The sequence below is a fragment of the Ranitomeya imitator genome, chromosome 3, assembly GCF_032444005.1.
Source record: "Ranitomeya imitator isolate aRanImi1 chromosome 3, aRanImi1.pri, whole genome shotgun sequence".
NCBI lineage: Eukaryota > Metazoa > Chordata > Amphibia > Anura > Dendrobatidae > Ranitomeya > Ranitomeya imitator.
In genome coordinates, this window is record NC_091284.1 from 202,352,765 (window position 1) to 202,369,419 (window position 16,655).

A 16,655-nucleotide genomic window follows, 5' to 3' on the forward strand; every position below is an offset into this window, starting at 1 on the left:
TGTTTTTCATGCAAGAATCCGTAAATTTATATGATCATGTAAATATATTCACATTGTAATGTTTATTATCTTTAATTTTTTATCACAAAATGTGTGATTTGATTGTTTTTTTTTTTTTTTTTTTTACAAAATATGTGTAGTTTTCTATTTTCGTTTTGCTCATTGGATGGATCTGTTTTTTCAGAATAAAAACAACAAAAAAAAAGATTTCTAGTTCATTTTTCTTTTTTTTTTACTACCAAACATGTTCACAAACAGTCTAGTAAGCAAAAAGTATAAAAAAAATGGAGTTAGAGTGTCTAAAATCAATATTTAATAAGCCGGGTCATAGTGACCCGGAACACTACAAGTGTATAGTAAATGCAAACAAAACAGCAGGGTTAACATGTAATTGTATTCTTGACTCTAGTAAAATATGCCTTGAAATAAACATGAATATTATTGAATTTCCTGAATACAGTGGTCCTTCCAGTTATAATGGCCTCAATTTGCAAAATGTTCAACAAATTAACTTACGAAGCCACACTGCTGCTGATTGAAAACGTGAATGGTAGGAATCCAGCCTTTCACCATGGCTAAAATGTATAATTAATATACCCTTTGTGTTGTGCAATGTTGCACATCAGATGTTAGGGCTAGCAGAAAGCACTGAGTATAGATGGGAAGTTACAAGGTGCGTTCGCAGCCCGGGGTCCACCATGCAGAGATATCTGCTGCAAAGTAACGGCGGATAACCTCTGAGCTCACACGTGGGTTAAGCTTCACACCTTGTGAACTGGAAGTGATCTCTGTTGACTCACAGAGTTGCGCTGTACACCAAACTATTAGACAAGGAAAAAGGAAAAAGAAAATCGAGCGGGCACCGCCAAAATAAGTTATAGCCATATACACTCGGTGCTACCAATGCGCCTAAGAGAGTCATGCAATAGAAAAAGAGAAAAAGAAGCGCAAGAGAGGTGCACACTGAGCCACAATGCTAATCAATATCAAATTTTTATTGAGACCAACATACAGTGCTACATATTAAAACATACTTAAAAAACAGCATAAAACATATGCCTACACACACTAAATGAATGTCCTCTAAATATGAGGACATAATAGAACACAGACCCCTTAGGAAGAATAATCCTACAAAATGTCTCCGTGAGTGGCATGCAAATAAAAAGTATGATAAGATGCTGGCACGTGCCCGTTAGCCTGGTCCCGGCGTTGTGTACTAATGTGCGGAAATGGTGTCCAGAAACTATAATAATAACAGTTGCACAATAAATATGGACATGGATGAAGAAATATATGTGGCTTCGTCAGGGGAAGTCTTCCCCTGACGAAGCCACCGAGAGCGGCCATACGCGTAGGGAGTACGCAGACCCCATCTCCCAGTGAGTATTTATATCATGACTGCGGTTTCGTGCACTTGGTAGTGCCAGTGGAGCCAGAGCCTGGCGTTGTGGGGAACTATTTATATAGATATTATGGAAATGGTGGAAATGTCTGATTTATTGTTACCAGGCATTGTGTTTATTGTTTAGTACCTACTTTCATTGTATATATGACTAAATTATAGTTAAGTAGGTTGATATTTATATATTTCTTCATCCATGTCCATATGTATTGTGCAACTGTTATTATTATAGTTTCTGGACACCATTTCCGCACATTAGTACACAACGCCAGGACCAGGCTAACGGGCACGTGCCAGCATCTTATCATACTTTTTATTTGCATGCCACTCACGGAGACATTTTGTAGGATTAGGCCATGTTCACACAGTGCGTTTTTTACTGCGGAACCGCAGCGGTTTTGCCGCTGCGGTTCCGCAGCTGTTTTCCATGCAGGGTACATAACAATGTAACCCTATTTAAAACAGTCACTGCTGTGCACATGATCCGGAATTTCGTTTAAAAAGCCGTGCAGAATAGCTGCGGCAAAAAAGAAGGAGCATGTCACTTCTTTTTCCTGAACCGCAGCGGTTCTGCACCCATAGACCTCCATTGTGAGGTCAAAACCGCAGTAAAACCCGCAGATCAAAAATATATCTGCGGGTTTTACTGCGATTTGATGTGCAGAACCGCTGCAGCAGGAAGTGCGGGCGGAAGTGTGTGGGCGGAGTGTGGCTGCCCCCCCGTGCTCCGATCCCGCCCCCCGTGCTCCGATGCCCCCCCCCGTGCTCCGATGCCCCCCCCAGTGCTCCGATGCCCCCCCGTGCCCTAATCTCCCCCCCTTATACTTACCCGGCGTCCCGGTGTCCGTCCGGCCGTCTTCTCCCTGGGCGCCGCCATCTTGCAAAATGGCGGGCGCATGCGCAGTGCGCCCGCCGAATCTGCCGGCGGGCAGATTCGCTCCAAAGTGCATTTTGATCACTGAGATATAACCTATCTCAGTGATCAAAATAAAAAAATAGTAAATGACACCCCCCCCCACTTTGTCACCCCCATTGGTAGGGACAATAAAAAAATTAAGAATTTTTTTTTTTTTTTTCACTAAGGTTAGAATAGGGGTAGGGGTAGGGTTAGGGGTAGGGTTAGGGGTAGGGTTAGGGTTAGGGTTAGGGTTAGAAAACTGCATAAAAAAAAGGATCAAAAAACGCATCAAAAAAGGACAAAAAAGGACCAAAAAAAGGACCTGCGTTTTCTGCCAAGAGCTGCAGTTTTTTAAAAAAACAGTCCTGAAAAAAAAAGGATGGAAATCCTGAACGTGTGAACATACCCTTATTCTTCCTTAGGGGTCTGTGTTCTATTATGTCCTCATATTTAGAGGACATTCATTTAGTGTGTGTAGGCATATGTTTTATGCTGTTTTTTAAGTATGTTTTAATATGTAGCACTGTATGTTGGTCTCAATAAAAATTTGATATTGATTAGCATTGTGGCTCAGTGTGCACCTCTCTTGTGCTTCTTTTTCTCTTTTTCTATTGTACACCAAACTTTTACCCTAAGGGTGGTGCTTGCTCTGTAACTCTTCTGTGCTAACCGCACACATGAATGAACCAGTTGCTAAGCCAAGGCTAATTGCCCCCATTGACACTAGCTGCCTGCCTGAGTGTACAGTTCCAAAGCTACAGCCTTACACCACATATGAATAGAATGGTATAGTATCCACTGGCATAAACCAAACACATTTGATACTGGCACATGGCCATGCTGCCATGCGAACCTTTAATAGTTCCAGCTCTTTCAGGACCTACCTGGTGGACCAATGGGAGCTCTGTGCTTGTCATTCCAGAAGGAATTGATGAGGTCCTGTTAGGGATGACTTGGCTACGGCACCACTCTCCTCATATCGAGTGGTCCACAGGCAGAATTTTGGAATGGGGTGAATCTTGTGGGGGTAGATGTCAGAGGGAGAGCATTCAGGTTGCTACAACAGAGGTACCCGCAGATCTTTCCTCTCTGGCCAAGCAGTATTGGTCCTATGCTGACGTGTTCTCCAAAAGGGCTGCGGAGACCCTTCCACCTCACCGCCCCAATGACTGTCCTATTGACCTCTTGCCTGGTGCTGAACCTCCCCGGGGTCGAGTCTATCCGTTATCTCTCCTGGAGACGGAGGCAATGTCTCAGTACATCCAGGAAAATCTGGCAAGAGGATTCATTAGAAAGTCAGTGTCACTGGGCTGGGTTCTTCTTCGTGCAGAAGAAGAGTGGAGAACTACGTCCATGCATAGACTACAGGGGTCTTAACGCCATCACCATTAGGAATAAATATCCTCTGACCCCGAGCTTTTTGATAGGCTTTGGGGAGCAAGGGTGTTTACTAAACTAGATCTGCGGGGTGCTTACAACCTGATTCGCATCCGTGAGGGGGACGAATGGAAGAAGGCTTTTAACACCAGGGATGGGCACTATGAGTATCTTGTGATGCCCTTTGGGCTCTGTAATGCCCCAGCCGTTTTTCAAGACTTTGTAAACGATATCTTCCGGGATATGCTCTCCACCTCGGTCGTAGTCTACCTGGATGATATTCTCATCTACTCTCCAGATATTGACTCCCACCGGAGAGATGTTTGCAGAGTCTTCGACCTCTTACGAACTACCTCCCTCTATGCCAAGTTGGAGAAATGTGTGTTTGAGCAGGAGTCTTTACCTTTCCTGGGCTATATCATCTCCGCCCAAGGATTGGCTATGGATCCTGCCAAACTGCAGGCTGTGATGGACTGGCAGGAACCCCATTCATTTAAAGCTGTGCAGCACTTTATGGGGTTCATTAACTATTACCGCCAGTTCATTCCTCATTTCTAAACTTTGGTAGCTCCCTTGGTAGCCCTCACCAAGAAGGGAGCAAATCCCAAAGTGTGGTCTGTGGAGGTCTCCAAGGCTTTCCCTTCTATTAAATCTCATTTTGCTAGTGCTCCCATTCTACATCGCCCCGATGTAGATAAGCCGTTTATAATGGAGGTGGATGCCTCTTCTGTTGGTGCTGGAGCAGTCCTCTTCCAAAAGGATGCTCAAGATCGGAAGCATCCTTGCTTCTTCTTTTCCAAAACCTTCACACCAGCAGAGAGGAATTATTCCATCGGGGACAGGAAGTTCCTAGCAATGAAGTTAGCCTTTTCAGAGTGGAGACATCTCCTGGAAGGGGCTCGTTTTCCCTTTCAAGTATACACAGACCACTAGAATTTGGTTTATTTACAGACCGCCCAGCGGCTAAATTCTTGCCAGGCCAGATGGTCCTTGTTCTTCTCTTGGTTCCATTTCACCCTCTTTTTTCTTTCCGGGGAGAAGAACATTGGTGCCGACGCTCTCTCTCGCTCCGTTGTATCATCTGAGGAGGAGGAAGAGGAGCCTCTGCTTATTGTCCCTTCTTTGATCCTGAGAACCATGGCCCCGGTTTCGCTAGAGTCTGTGCCTCCGGGCAAGACTTTTGTAACATCCAGTTTGCATCCGGAGGTTCTCTCTTGGGCTCACTCGTCTAGGGTGAGTGGACATTTTGGGACCAAAAGGACATCTGAGCTCCTGGCGAGGACATATTGGTGGCTGCATATGGCCCGTAATGTCACAGACTATGTTCGGGCATGTTTCTCCTGCGCCAGGAACAAGTCTCCTCGTCAATGGCCAGCTGGGTTTCTTCATCCCCTGCCAGTGGCAGACAGACCCTGGGAGATGGTCGGGATGGATTTTATGGTGGGCTTACCCAAGTCTCGTAGCTGCACCTTTATTTGGGTTATCACCGACCATTTTACCAAAATGGTGCACTTGGTGCCTCTTCCACGGCTACCTTCTGCATAGGCTCTGGTGGCGTTATTTATCAAACACATATTTCGCCTACATGGTATGCCGGACAAAATTGTCAGTGACCGGGGTCCCCAGTTTGCGTCTCGGTTCTGGAGAGAGCTTTGTCGCCTACTCAGCATTGAGTTGAATCTCTCTTCAGCTTATCATCTCGAGACAAATGGGTTGGTAGAGAGGGCCAACCAGATTTTGGTCACATATCTTCAACATTTTGTCTCAGCCAGGCAGGATGACTGGGCATCCTTGCTACCATGGGCGGAGTTTGCGCTGAATAGCGCCGTAGCCGACTCCACCAGACAGACCCCATTCCTCCTAATCTATGGTCAGCATCCGCGGGTACCTGTGCCTATGCCCGTGTCTTCCGCCGACTCCAGGGTGGCAGACTGGGCTGTGGAGGCGCGGGACATTTTGGACTGCACTCAGGATGCCATTCGGGCCTCCAAGGAGAGAATGAGGTCCTCTGCCGATGCACATCGACACCCCGCTCCGATCTTTGCTCCTGGGGACTTAGTGTGGCTCTCCGCCCGTAACATCAGGCTGCGAGTTGAGTCCACTAAGTTTCCTCCTCGCTACTTGGGCTACTTTCAAGGTCCTCAAACAGGTTAACCCAGTGGTCTACCGTCTGGCCCTTCCACCACGTCTTGGTATCATCGACACCTTTCATGTGTCCCTCTTGAAGCCCGTATACATGTCCCGGTTTTCCGAGTCATCTGCTTGGAAAACAGGTTCATCTACGGACAATTATGAGGTGAATGCTATTTTGGGGTCCAAGGTGGTACGTGGCAAAAAATTTTATTTGGTGGACTGGAAGGATTATGGTCCTGAGGACAGGACCATTTGTCACGATTCACACCGTGACCGTCACCCCTACATCTTGGGTCGGGGTGACTTTAGGCCAACAGACGGCTATCACATGTACAGGGGGCCTTACCTTAGTTATCCCTCCACTCCACAATGTGATAAAAACACACACAAGGCTATTGACCTCTTAGTTTACAGCAGGGGCTTATTTTAGGTATCCCACTGCTCTTCAATATACCACGAACTTACAGTTCCACTTAAGACTTGCAGCTCTCTGGCGCCCCCTTACTCTCAGGTCAGATCAGGTACTGCACCTGGGGTAATTAGTCGCCAGAAAGGCTGCCTGCTATGTACTGGCTATTGGGCACGCTGCAGCGATGCGATAAACTACTCCCACTCAGGCAGGAACAATAATTATCAACGCCGCAGTCGCTGCAACAACACCCAGAGGCCTGCACACGGTAAGCTGCCACCAGCTTCGATTAAACGGGTCCAAAGCTAACCCAAAACAGTAGCGTAATTCCCTTCAGGAGACAGGGTACGTTTTAGAACAGGAGAACCTGCTGAGAATATTCGGGCTCCGCAGCTCATTGCTGCCTTCGAGCGTGGCGAGGTCCAAGGAGAGGGGCCTAGGAGGGGGGGTAATATTAGGGGTCGAGTTCCCACCTCTGCACAGGGGGAGTCTCAAGCCATCTCCACTGCGGTCTCCCATTCTCTTGCCACAGTGGAGCCTGCTCAGCGGAGACGTTGGTCCCAGCGTCTCACTGGATCTGATACTGTGTGAAGGGTTACTGCTGCCTCTCCAGGCTTTACTATTGTACCCTGCACTGTTCTGTGGCGAGCAGGCTTTTCTGGGACTAAGTCCTGATTTGCACACTCTGAGCATGCCCAGGGCAAGATCTCTCAGTGGAGATCTAGGGTCACATGCTCAGGTACTGCAGCAACTTCCATTGGTCCTTCTTGGAAGGTCCTGTTGGTACTAGGACTAAGTCCTGCTTTGCACACACTGAGCATGCCCAGGGCAAGATCTCTCAGTGGAGATCTAGGGTCACATGCTCAGGTACTGCAGCAACTTCCATTAGTTCTTCTTGGAAGGTCCTGTAGGTGCTACAACTATAAAAGGTTCTCATGACCGCACGACCATGCGCTAGTATCAATTTCTGTACGAGCTCAGTGCCAGTGTGGTCATGTTTGTGTGTGTATTCAGGGACCAGGCTGAAATAAGCCCCTAGAATGCTGGCACCTCCGGTGAGGAGTTTGGTGTGTGTGTATTCAGGGACCCGGCTGAAATAAGCCCCTAGAATGCTGGCACCACCAGCGAGGAGATTCATGTTTGCATTTGATTGCATGACCACCATCTGCTCTACTAAGTAGCTGTGTTCCTCTGTGAGCCAAACAGGGCACAGCGTTATCCTTGCTAACAGACTCTGTCAAGTAACAGAGTCTGATTATACCATTATATTGTACTGCCATATCTATCTGCAGGTGCTTTCCTGCACGGTGGATCCCGGGTTGCGAACGCACCAACTTCTCCTAATAAATATATATATTTGGTACGTTCCGCCAACCCTAACACCCACACTCTACCAAAATGCTCCTGTATGCCCTAATCATCTCCCGCCTCGACTACTGCAACATCTGTTATGACCTGGTGGTTAGGACAATAATGGACCTGGTGGTTAAGAGCACACGGAATGACCTGATAGTTACTAATAATACAGGACGAGCTCTGAGACATGGAACTCTGCTGACCGCAATCCCTAATCCTATCACACACACTAGAAATAGCCGTGGATTGCTCCTAACGCTCCCTATGCAACTCGTCACAGCCTAAGGAACTAGCTAGCCCTAAAGATAGAAAAATAAAGCCTACCTTGCCTCAGAGAAATTCCCCAAAGGAAAAGGCAGCCCCCCACATATAATGACTGTGAGTAAAGATGAAAATTACAAACACAGAGATGAAATAGATTTAGCAAAGTGAGGCCCGACTTACTGAACAGACAGAGGATAGGAAAGGTAACTTTGCGGTCAGCACAAAAACTACAAAAAGACCATGCAGAGGGCGCAAAAAAGACCCTCCGCACCGACTCACGGTGCGGAGGCGCTCCCTCTGTGTCCCAGAGCTTCCAGCAAGCAAGACAAAAATCAAAATAGCAAGCTGGACAGAAAAATAGCAAGCCAGAGAAAAACAAGCAGGAACTTAGCTTCTGCTGGGAAGACAGGTCACAAGAACCATCCAGGAGCGAACTAGACCAATACTGGAACATTGACAGGTGGCATGGAGCAATGATCTAAGTGGAGTTAAATAGAGCAGCCAGCTAACGAATTAACCTTGTCACCTGTGGAAGGAAACTCAGAAGCCGCAGCCCCAGTCACAACCACCAGAGGAAGCCCATGGACAGAACCAGCCGAAGTACCATTCATGACCACAGGAGGGAGCTTGACAACAGAATTCACAACAAACATCCTCCTCTGTGGCCTACCTTCTAACACTCTTGCTCCCCTCCAGTCCATCCTTAACTCCGCTGCCCAACTAATTAATCTCTCTCCTCGCTACACTCCTGATTCCCCTCTTTGCAAATCACTTCACTGGTTCCCAATTTCCCAGCGTATCCAGTTTAAATTACTAATACTGACCTACAAAGCCTTCCGTAACCTTTCTCCTCCATATAGTTCCATACTAATCTCTCAATATTTTCCCTCACGTAATCTCTGGTCCTCCCAAGACCTTCTCCTCTCCTCCACGCTTATTCGCTCCTCACCTGATCGCCTCCGAGACTTCTCCCGAATATCACCCATCCTCTGGAATTCTATGCCCCAACACGTCTGGTTATCCACTACTTTTGGATCCTTCAAAAGAAATCTGAAAAGCCACCTCTTCAAAGAAGCTCACAGCCTGTAAAGACCACACGGCCACCTCAACACCTTTGGAGCTACTGCAACCCTCGACCTACTGTCTCCTTCCCCATAGTCCTGTAGAATGTAAGCCCGGAAGGGCAGGGTCCTCTTCCCTCTGTACCAGTCTGTCATTGTTAGTTTTGTTTACTGTAAGTGATATTTGTATTTTGATGTAACCCCTTCTCATGTACTGCACCATGGAATTAATGGTGCTATATAAATAAATAACAATAATTAATAATAAAATAGGAATCCAAAAAACGGAGGCAGCACACCATCTGTAGTGGAAAAATCAGGAGCTACTTTTATTAGCCCATCTCAGCAACGTTTCATTCAAGCCTTGAAAAAGGTCCACATCCAATAGAACCGAAACGTTGCTGAGATTGGCTAATAAAAGTAGCTCCTGCTTTTTCCCCTACTGATGGTGTGCTGCCTCCGTTTTTTGGATTCCTGTAATTGAGGTTTGGTCTATGCCTGGGGGGCTTTGCACTCAATTTTCCTTTCTACTACTGCTTTTTTGTATTTGTTGTGCTGCTCTAATATCCTTTCTCTAGATAGATAGATAGATAGATAGATAGATAGATAGATAGATAGATAGATAGATAGATAAATATGGGATAGATAGATCTATAGATAGATAGATAGAGAGATATGGGATAGATAGATCTATAGATAAATAGATAGATAGAGGTTAGATAGATAGATAGTGTAAGGTTTTAGACAATTTGATATATCTGCTGTTATTTTTTGTAGAACCTAGTTTTCCTGTCGGCCATTTTGCTTTCTGTTCTGCTGTATCTACTTTGCCCTTAACCAGCATGGAGTTCTCAGTTTCAATGTTTCCGCCCTGTTCTCTGCCACTTGCCCTTTTAAGCAGCATCAGCTGTTTAATCAGTGCTTCAGAATCAAGTCTGCAGTTTACTTGACACCTTGCTCCTGGAAGACTTGGACTTATTATCCTAACCACCTTCTACTTCAGATCCTTGGACATGTGTGGACTCAGGAATCCCTCAGCTTACCCTTAACATTGGCAAGGGAAGTAGAGAGAGAACCTTTAACATGTTTCTTTGACTAGATGGACTTAAGGTTTATTCCTGCCTGTCTTGTATCCTGCCTGCAACTGTGTTAACCCTTACTTGTATGAAGTAATACAAGAACTACTTAAACAAGCCTGTGTCTTCTGTGTTTCCTGGCACCCACGCACAAGACTCTATACAGACTGTATTTTTCATTTGACAGATAGATAGATCTATAGATAGATAGATAGATAGATCTATAGATATGGGATAGATAGATCTATAGATAGATAGATATGGGATAGATAGATAGATATGGGATAGATAGATAGATAGATAGATAGATAGATAGATAGATAGATAGATAGATAGATAGATAAAAAAAGAACACAGCAGCACATGTGCATGAATCTAGGTCATGTGAAAACAAAGACAAATATTCAATATGAATTATACTTTATATATTTTTTTCACAATTTTTTTTTCATAAAACTTACAGTAATAGATGAAATGAAGATTTTTAAGCACATAAATTGGCCAATTCATGTGTGCCCATCAACCACGGCAAGGTGATCTTCCTCTGATGGGTCCTACTCTACCGTACATGCCACTTTTGGGCCACCAGCCTACAACTATGGACAAAACATGTCACTCTAGGGCTAAACCTACAATTTATCGGCAAGTAGAGCTGATTACCACCACCTGCAAGGTCAATAGGAGGAGTGCAAGATCAGTCTGGAGGCAGCCAACATCCATTAATAGATAGATAGATAGATTTACTGCAGTTATTTTACAAAAAAGTGTTTCTTTCAATATAATTCAATATCACAAAAGTATTTATTTTGTAATTATGCATTACTCACCAATGTAACTAACTTCTCTGGCTAAAGGCTCTCCTAGCTTTTCATAATATCCATACATCCAACCCTAAATTACTATTTTTCAGCTGTAAACTGATAGCTGGAAACCTTCTGCCGTGAAATTCTGAGCAGCTGTAGCCTCACTGAGAGGTGAGTCTATCATGGACTGCTGCGCTAACGCAGTTGCCCTTTAAATCTGTTTTCTTATCGTTCCACCAAGTGCCTTATAGTAATGAAATGATTGAGACTTTGATAATTTGCATGGGTAATTGATTTGTACATAAATTGGAGTCTTCACACTAGTGGGTGGCACCATCTGATGTGCAATTAATGCATGCAGCACATTAGCGGAACACAGAATCCCTATTCGTAGGATTGTGCATAGGATTAATTCGATTTTGATAAATTCCATTTCTAAATATAAAGGCTGTATAACTCCGTCTATTTATAGAAATATGGTTTTCAATTCCTATGGGCAAGGAAATAAATTAGAATATGTTTTATTTTTTACATTTTATAAGTACCCTCATCTTTTTTTTGTAGGTGAAATATGTGGCCAATATTTAGTTTCCCTAACCTTGTGCCCAAATACACTAGAGGTCTTATTGGTAGCTCCTCGCCACGGCTCCCAGCACCTGTGGTACTTGCTCTTCTTCAGCAAGCTTTTCCATTATGTCATAATACATTCCCTTTTCACTGTCCAGATAGGCAGAAGTGTCACTCAGAAAGCTGGGGAAGCTTGATTTCTATGAGAGCTGTTTTATCAGCTCGGAAAAATAGAGATAGACGACACAGACCATGAAGAATGGCTGAATGTAATGCAGAAAATTTAAGAAAAAAAATTGCAATCAATGTCAGTGCTGTGATATTTAATAAATGCCTGATTGATAGGGATATAAATGCTGTGTAATAGAAAGAATGTAATGATAAAATGATAATGTAAGTTCTCTAAGGTACATGATCAGCCATTGACTAACGCCCTATGCGGGTCACATTACAGGGCCTGACTGAAATGTCGAAAACCATTCTGCCTCCACAAAACAGTCTCCAGTTTATGTTATGACATCACTGCCACTTTGTGCTGGAAAACACCAGATATCATTGACCACACTGATCAGATATTGATGGCATATCCCAAGTAGAGATGAGCAGATCTTTGGAAATATACATTTGAAGAGAGGGAAAGAGAAGGAAAAGAGAGGGGCAGAGTGGGAGACAAAGAGAGCGAAAATATGGAAGAGAAAGGGAAAAGAGAGAAAGAAGAAAAGGAAAGAGGGATAGAAAGAAAAAGAGCAAAGATAAATGGAAAAGAGGGAAAAGAAAAGGAAAAAGAAAGGGAAAAGAGGAAAGAGAAAGGGAAAAGAGAGGGGAAAGAGAGGGAAAAGAGAGGGAGAGAAAATAGGTGGAGTGAGATAGAGAAAAGAGAGAGGGAAAAAGAGAGTTGGAGAGAGAAGAGGCTAAAGAGAGAGAAAGAAAGAAAGAAGAAATGATAAGGAGAGAGAAAGGAGAGGGAAAGAGAGAACGACAAAGAGAGAAGAGAGGATAAAGACAGGGAACGGAGAGGGAAAGAGAGGGGAGGATAAAGAGAGGGAAAGGAGAGGGAATGGAGAGGGAAAGAGAGAGAGGAGAGCATAAAAACAAGGAATGGAGAGGGAAAGAGAGAGAGAGAGAAGAGTGGATAAAACAGAGGAAAAGGAGAGGGTGAAAAAGAGAGAAAGATAGAGAAAGATAGTGAGAGAGAGATTATCGTCTGACACCGAAAACTTACATACTCTTATAGTACTGCAGTTTTTCTGTTGCCAGAAAGTCTGATTAGATTATGTGGCAATGTATAAGGGGTTGTGTCCCTATCCCAAATACCAGGCTGTAAAGTCCTGACAATAGCCTATAATCCCCCTAACATGGCTGCTGAGATAGTCTTTTATACAAGGTGTGGTGTTCCCCCAGATTGGCTGTGCTACACCATGTGATTCCATAGCTGTTGGGCATTAATGGGAAGCCCGAGCAGCTCCACAAATCATCATTAGCTGCTCCCTTAGGCTACTTTCACACATCAGGCTTTTTGTTTTAGGCACAATCCGGCAATTTTTGAAAAAAACGGATCCGTTTCTTTTTTTACACCGGATCCGTTTTTTTCCCATAGAGTTGCATTAGCTCAGGATTGTGCCTGATGGCCAGACGTTTCATCCTTTTTTTTCTGGATCCATCCAAATAGTCGTTTCCTTCAGACGGAGAAAACGTTCACTGCAACGTTTTTTGTCCGGCGGAAAAAACCCACAGTGACGGAATCGGCCAAAAACACATGAAACGGAGGTGTGAAACAATGAATCTGGCGCCCGGATCCGGTTTTCAAAGTATTTTCCATACAAAGCATGCAGATTTTCCGTTCTGGTCTCTCTCTCTCTCTCTCTCTCTCTCTTCTCTGAAACAGGAAGTCAAAAATCCATGCGCATTAAAGATGGACGAATTCAGCTAAATAACAGATCCGGCGCATCAGTTTTTGACAATTTGCGCTGGATCAGTTTTTTACAAATTGTCCGGATTTAGCCTGAACACAAAAAAATGGATGTGTGAAACTAGCCTTAAGCTTCAGTAATAAATGATATGGTGGCAGGCATGTTTTTATTTTTTTGTGATCCTCTTGAATCAAATTGCAAAGTGTTTGAATTTGCAGGGACTTAAAAATTTTAGGAAATTTGACTTGAAGATGATTTCATTTGAAGATATGTTTTTCTCATATGGGACTATAGATGTGATACTTATAACATGTTTCTGCTTTAAAACAATTAGTGCATGCATCTATACCTTGTACAATACCACAAAAGTACAGTGAAACTAAAAGCTGCGTGCAAAGAGAAAACTGTGGGAATGAACCCTAACAGTTCCCGATTTCATAAATATATTATACAGTTATATTCACAATGGGGACTGTTCAGAGATTTATGAATTGTGTTTTTTTTTTCTGATAATTATGTTGTGCTTGATTTTAACAAGCCACTAAAGCATATCAAAACTGCATAATAAGTGCATAATAAGCATAATAAATGTACAGCCTTATTGCAATGAAGAAAGAAAAAATGTTACTATATGGATACAGAGCATAAAATACTATAAAAAGGAATCATTACAGTCATGTAAATGGCCACTAGATGGCATTACGGAGTGCTTTCATTGAAACTGCATTTATAATATGGCTTGTATTTTGCAAAGATATAGTATATTGATAAAGTCATATGAAAATTTCAGGCATTTTTAGTGCGATTCTGCTGCAGAAACACAATTAAAACGCATATGCGTTTTGTGTTTTTCCCTGAACAGTTTCCTCATCTAGTTGAAGTCTATAGAGAAAATCTAGAAATAAAATGCATATTTACTACAAGAGAAATTGACATGTTGCGAATTTAAAAAAAGCACCATAGGTCAGTTTACAATGCGTAAAAAAACAAACACTTTGGGTATGAGATTTATATAAATCTTAACCACATATACTTTGTTTATATGCTTATATGTTTATATAACACTGCCCATGCAGTATATAGCACTGCCCACGTAGTATGTAGCAGCCAGGCAGTATATAACACAGCCCATGTAATATATAGCACAGCCCATGCAGTATATAACACAGCCCATGTAGTATATAACACAGCCCATGCAGTATATAACACAGCCCACGTAGTGTATAACACTGGCCACACAGTATATAACACAGCCCACGCAGTATATAACACAGCCCACATAGTATATCAGCCAGGCATTATATAACACAGCCCGCTAAATATATAGCACAGCCCACATAGTATATAATACAGCCCACGTAGTATATAACACTGCTCACATAGTATATAGCAGCCAGGCAGTTTATAACACAGCCCACGTAATATATAACATAGCCCACACAGTATATAACACAGGCCGTGTAGTATATAACACAGGCCACGTAGTATATAACACAGCCCACGCAGTATATAACACTGTGTCCACGTGGTATATAGCAGCCAGGCAGTATATAACACAGCCCTGTAATATATAGCACAGCCCATGTAATATATAACACAGCCTATGCAGTATATAACACAGCCCACATAGTGTACAACACAGGCCACGCAGTATATAACACAGCCCACGTAGTATATAGCAGTGTAGGCACGATTTCCCTGTTAAAAAAAATAAAAATAAAAAATTGTTATATACTCACCTTCCGGCATCCACCGAAGCTGTCCCGATGCGCGCGATGCTGCCGCCAGCTTCCGATCCCAGTGATGCATTGCAAAATTACCCAGATGACTTAGCGGTCTCGCAATCTGGGTAATTTTGCAATGCATCACTGGGAGCCGAAGCTGGCGGCAGCATCGTGCGCATTGGTGGACGGCGGAAGGTGAAAATAGCACAATTTTCTATTTTTTTATTATTTTTAACATTATATCTTTTTACTATTGATACTGCATAGGCACGGCCGGACTAAGCCTGTCACTGATTGGTCACGGCCAGCCGCGACCAGTCAGTGACGCAGATTTCCGTTACAGACAGACAGACTGACAAACAGATGGAGTACCCCTTAGATGATTATATAGATAGATTGGTCTGAGTGATGTCCGATAAAATATATAATATAACTCGTCCAATTTATACGCTCTTGTGATCGACCCCTCTGTTGAACTTCTGCAGATTTCAGATGTCTGCTTGAAGTAAATTTCTATGTGAATTGTCAGCTGATTTTTTATGCTGCATATGGGTGAGATTTTAAAATACTATTGTTTTGTTGCTTTTTCTTGCTTTAAATGTATATTTTTGAAGCTTTGCACTCTTGAAATTGCCACGCACAACAGCGTGTGAGAACACTGGTTTTGATAGGAACAGGCCAGCTGTTTGAAGTGTTTGTCACTGTGCTTTATTAATGGTCATTGAAAATGCCACTTTGACTGAGAATTTCTTTCTGCTCAGGTGTGAGGTTAATTCGAGGTATGATAACTGTTTGAGCGGAATTAATTACTTTTGCCGTGATTGTGTAATTGCCTAAATTAGTAATCACTAATCTAGCTCCATTGACGAGTCCTTGTTTAGCGTAAACATTTCTTAGCAACATGATAATCTTTTTTTTCGACACCAAGTTATGAGGGGGTAAGCCGAAATGGTTTAAGAATTGAGAAACTCTAAGGCTGGAGTCACACACAACGTATAAAAATACGGTCCGTTTTTTACAGACCAAATACGCAGAAGTGTTCCCTGAACAGTGATCCATATGTCATCTGCAGGCAAGGTGTGGCTGCGTATTTTGCACATGTAAACCTCCGTATTGCATCCGCATGGCATCCATACTGCGAGATTTTCTTGCCGGCTTGCAAAATTGCAAAATTAACATAAAATGGATCCATGGGCTCAATTATTCGTGAAAACATATATACACCCTCTAAATACATCATATATATATATATATATATATATATATATATATATATATATATATATATACAGTACAGGTCAAAAGTTTGGACACATCTTCTCATTTACAGATTTTTCTGTATTTTCATGACTATGAAAATTGTACATTCACTCTGAAGGCATCAAAATTATGAATTAACACATGTGGAATTATATACTTAACAAAAAATTGTGAAACAGCTGAAAATACTATATTCTAAGTTCTTCAAAGTAGCCACCTTTTGCTTTGATGACTGCTTTGCACACTCTTGGCATTCTCTTTGATGAGCTTCAAGAGGTAGTCACCGGGAAAGGTTTTCACTTCACAGGTGTGCCCTGTCAGGTTTAATAAGTGGAATTTCTTGACTTATAAATGGGGTTGGGACCATCAGTTGTGTTGTGCAGAAGTCTGGTTGATACACAGCAGATAATCC